The following is a 5532-nucleotide window of genomic DNA, read 5'->3' on the forward strand; positions in this document are numbered from 1 at the left end:
TCCAGATCTTTGCACATTTTGTTATAATATTTGACTTTGTCTTCTTGAGCTGACCTTTGAAATTTTCTGTTCAGCTCTTGTACCTCCTCATTTCTTCCATTTGCTTTAGCATCTCTATGCTGAAAAGCATGTTTCAGTGTCTCTTCTGACATCCATTTTGATCTTTTCCTCCTTTCTTGTCTTCTTAGAGAAATGAAAATCAAAACAACAGTGAGATATCATCTCACACAAGCGATAACAATGAAGCTCAAAACAACAGAGGACAATAAATGCCAGAGAGGATGTGGAGACACTGGTACCCTCTTACATTGCTGGTGGAAATGCATAATGGTCCAACCATTCTGGAAAACAATATGGCACTTCCTTTGAAAATTGGGAATAGAAATACTGTATGATCCAGCAATCCTTCTACTTTGTATATATCAATAAGAAATAAGATCCATAACACAAGTAGATATATGCACACAAATGTTCATAGCAGCATTATTCACAATAACAAAAAGATGGAGACAGCTTAAGTGTCCATCATTGGTTGAATGGATAAACAAGCTTTGGTATATACACACAATGGAATATTATGCTACATTGAAGAGTAACAAGGAAACTGCAAGCCACCATAAAACATGGATGAACCTTGAGGACATTATGCTGAGCGAAATTAATTAGTCACAAAAGGATAAATACTGCATATGGCCATTATTGTAAAAGCTTAAGAAAAGATACACATACAAAAGGGGGGGGATCTTTATTTATTTGTTGGTGATGGGTGTGGTGGTAAAGGCAGAAAGAGAGGAGATGGTAGACCACAGGGTCAGGAATAGACACATCATAGTTCAGGTGTTGGGAAGGGCAATACACAAGAATGGGGAGGGAATTGGAAGAACAATGTAGATAGGGGAATGTGGAGGCAAGAAGGTAGATAGGGATATCCGGAGGCAGGTTTGAATGGGCTAAATAGGACTGAGGTAGATAGTGATGTATGCTCAACCTTGGAACAACAGGGCTTGATAATACAGGGATCGAGGCATAGACTCAATGGTAAATAATATTAAGACACTTGCCTGTCTTATGATTATTGGTTTCCCTTGCCTACTTCTGTAAAGTAGACACTTAAGTGGGATAGAAAGGAATATCAGGAAACACAATTATGAAAAAAAAATCTTATAAGCCTGTCATCAGCCTATGACTGATTGGAATACCTAAAGGGGTCCTAGAATTTGCCCAGTGAAATAGACTTCTGGTGGAGCCTTTGTAGTCTATAGGACTTTAGGTAGAAACCTGAATCCCATCTAGAACTTTCTGAGGGGGAACATTTCCATTTGAATGGACAAGCAGACCAGCCTGAAATAACTAGAGGAACAGAAGATACTTCTTGTAAGAAAGACTATCAGGAAAAATCCAAAACAAAAATGGCAGTCTGTGTGCACGTTTTTCACTGGTGAACCATCAAGGCAAGCAATCAAGTCCCTTCAGGACAAATCCCCCTCTTAGAATGAAACTCAAAGGGAACAAATGAGCATGCTTGTAAGCTTGCTGGTGAGCACATTGGTTTCCTGGTGAGTGGAAAAGTGGAAAGGCGGCAATGAAGATATGGGCTGAGTTCACTCATGTTCCATAGATTACCGTCGACCTGGAGATGAGAGAGAGAAGAGAAGTGTTCAGTTGGTCTGAAGTGTGAAACCTGTGGAGTCCTGGGCCCATGGACATGGACATGGACATAGTCACAGAGGGCTGGAACTGAGAGTAAAATACCCAGCTAATATGAAGTGAGGGGAGATGCACAAGAATGTCCAAACTTGTAGAATATTCATACTTTGCCATGAGTATTTTACAAGTTTCATTTTTTTTTAAATAAAGGCAACAAATGTAACATTGCTAAAATGTAATGAATTTGACCTATGCTTATGTATGTAGTAGCTCAAAATACCAACTGAGAGGGAAGGAATCTTCACATCCCAGATCAATCCTATTCCTTCTGTATACATTGGTTACCTAAAATATGAGGGTCTATAAAGGCACGAAGGCTTACAAGTTTTCAAGAAGATGTTTAGTTTCAGAGTGTGTGGGAGAAGGTAGAATCCCCACTGAAGAGTTTTCACCCTTTCTAGGTGGGTCTGGTGGGGATAAGATTCTTATGATTCAATAGTGAGTAATTGTTATCATGACTAATTCTCTGAAAAAGATAGAAATTTTGTAACAAAAAACGGGAGTAGTTAATCTTATAGTCCAGGAAAAGTGAACCCTAGGACCATCAAGGGTATGAGAAAAATGTGGGACCTTATCCAGAGAAGCAGCGACACCAGAGATAGAGACAGATGAGAGTATGGGGAGAGAGAGAGAGCAGCTGAGGACTCTAGACTCATGGAAGGACAAAAGCTGTGTGTTGTCAGCCAGGTGCTGGTGGCCAGGAGCCAGGCTTTCTGAATGTGTCCTTTGGTTGTGTAAATAGTTATATATTCCTGAGTGTTTTTGTGTACATCCCTCCAAACCGCCCCCCACCAAAAAATAAAAAAAATAAAAAAATCAGAGGGAATAGAAGCAAATACTGTTGAATGCAAAAAGTCATTAAGACAAGACAAAAGGAAAAGATCAAAATAGATGTCAGAAGAGACACTGAAACTTGCTCTCCAACATAGAGATGCTAAAGCAAATGCAAGAAATGAGGTACAAGAGCTGAACAGAAAATTTCAAAGGTCAGCTCAAGAAGACAAAGTCAAATATTACAACAAAATGAGCAAAGATCTGGAGTCAGAAAACCAAAAAGAAAGAACACACTCATCATTTCTCAAGCTGGGGGAACTGAAGAAAAAATTCAAGCCTCAGCTTTCGTTATTGAAAGATTCTCTGGGAAAATTATTGAATGATGCAGAAAGCATCAAGAGAAGATGGAAGAAATACACAGTCACTGTGCCAAAAAGAAATGGTTGCTGTTCCACTGTTTCAAGAGGTAGCATATGATCAAAAGCCAATGATACTGAAGGAAGAAGTCCAAGGTGCATTGAAAGAATTGGCAAAGAACAAGGCACCACGAATTGAAGGACTAAAAATTGAAATCTTCCAAGAAAGTGAGGTGGCACTGGAGGCACTCACTCATCTCTACCAAGAAATTTGGAAGAAAACTATCTGGCTAACAAATTGGAAGAGACCCATATTTGCACTGATTCCAAAGAGAGGTGACCAAATGGAATGTGGAAATCATCAGACAATATTTTTGAGATCCCATGCTAGTAAAGTTTTTCTAAAAGTAATACAGAAACAGCTGCAAGCATACATTAACAGAGAACTTCCAGAGGTTTGAGGCGGGTTCAGAAGAGGACATGGAACCAAAGTAAAACAGAGTTCCTACTTTTATGGACTTAAGTGATAGAGCCAAATATGCATTAAAATGTCTGTAATTCTAGTTACTACATACCTAGAGGTGTGTGTTCTGTTAAGATTCTTCAGGTTAGGATCCAGTTTTTAAGTTAAAGTCATCCTATTCTTGTGGTGGCGACAAACCAATGACTGAACAAATAGTGATACTAGGTTTTAGACATTTCTCCCCAACGTAGGGATAGACAATCTCTGCTCTAGAGTTCCCCATCTGGAGGTGTGGAAACTTTCAGGTTTGCATCATAGTCTTATATTTCCCTCTACCCTATCTGGCATCCTCCCTTTTTCTTTCACGATGCTACTCCATAATAAACCTCTTAGATTTACTACTCCAGCATCCTGGTGGTGTAGTGGATTACGTGTTGGGCAGTAAATCACAGAGTTGGTGGTTCAAATCCACTAACTGCTTCACATGAGAAAGATGAGACTTTCTGTTACTGTAGAGATTTCTAGCCTCAGAAAGACTACACAGGGTCACTATGAGTCAGAGCTGACTTTACAGCACTCAAAAACAACAGCTTCCTACTCTATCTCATTGCCTGCTTCCAAAGAACCCAACCTACAATGAAGCATTAGAGTCAAAAGGAAAGTAGCCTCAAAGGGTATCAAAGAGAAGTATAAGATCCCAGGAACTGTAGATTTCAAATGGTGCTGTGCTGGACCACTTCCTTTACATGATTGAATGGAAAAGACACAGGGTTAGGATCCACCTATGTCCTAATTTAGATCACTGTTGTTCAACAGCACTTGGAAATAGATTAGGGGCAAAATAGGCAAACACTCCTGCCTTCATGGAGATGTAAATATTGTCAGTATTTGTAAATTACTATTTGACCCCCCCAAAAAAAATTTGACATAATAAAGTGAATTATATAGAATGTTAAAAGGGAATAACTAACATGGAACAAATAACAAGAGAAACAGGTTAAGAGAGAAAACAATCCCAGAGTGGTGTAAATGGTTAACAAAATTAGTTACTAACCAAAAGTTTGGAGGCTTGAGTCTACCCAGAGGAACCTAGAAAGAAAGACTTACTTATCTAGTTCCAAAATAGCCATAGAAAATCCTATGTAGCGAAGTTCCAGTAAAGCACATATGGGGTTGCCAGAAGTTGGAGTCAACTGCACAACAACTGGAAGAAGAAATTAGAGCAGGACAGGTTGTTAGAAGAGGTTTCAAAAAATCATGAAAAATTCCATAATCTTTCTATTCCATTTTTCCACAAACTTTCTGATGCCCACCCTTCCCCCAGTATTGAGTAAGGTCACTGAGAAAGTGTATTTATGCAGACTTGAAAGACGGGCAGATTCTGCAGTGATATTTAAAAAGAAACAAGATGAAGAGAACATCTAGATGAAGATCTTTATGGAGCATACCTGGTATGTCTAAGGACTACAAGGAGGCTTGTAGCTAGTTTAGAGTGAGCAGAAGAGACAGAAGTAGGAAGTAAAGAAGGGACAATGGGTATTGCATAATATTAAAAATCTGTACTTAAATAAATGACTGACTGAAGTGGCTTTGCTGGACTTTGTTTTGTTGTTTTAGTGATGTGGAGTCGATTCCAACTTATAGCAACCCTGGATAGGGTTTCTTAGGAGTGAGTGGCTGGTAGATTTGAACTTTCAATCCTGCAGTTTATACCAAACTTTCAGTCCAGTGTTTATTCTATAGTGTCACACCAGGACTCCAAAGCATGCCAGTGCTTATATATGCAAAAAGATAATTTAGACTAGATTCTTTCTGTGATAACTTTTAGCTCTTAAAGTAGAGAATTATTTTACTATTTTTTTCTTTTGTTACTTGCATGAGCAGATCATTAAAAATAGCAAGACCAAAACTAGACCATTATGTATAAATAATATTCCAAGAAAATGGTACTTTTATTCATGGATATATACTTATACAAGGAATTTTACCCCCTGTATAGACCTATTTTGGCACTTAACAACAACAACAATAGACCTATTTTACCTCTTGTATAGATCTTACCAAACATGGTAACCTTCTCCGGAGACTGGTCCTTCCTGACAATGTGTCCAAAGTATGAGAGACAAAGTCTGGCCATCGTGGCCTCTAAGGAGCACTCTAGATGCACTTCTTCCAAACAGATCTATTGGTTCTTTTGGTAGCCTGTGGCACTTTCAATATTCTTCTCCAACA

Source organism: Chrysochloris asiatica, unplaced genomic scaffold (genome assembly GCF_000296735.1).
Source record: "Chrysochloris asiatica unplaced genomic scaffold, ChrAsi1.0 scaffold00057, whole genome shotgun sequence".
NCBI classification, from domain to species: Eukaryota; Metazoa; Chordata; class Mammalia; order Afrosoricida; family Chrysochloridae; genus Chrysochloris; species Chrysochloris asiatica.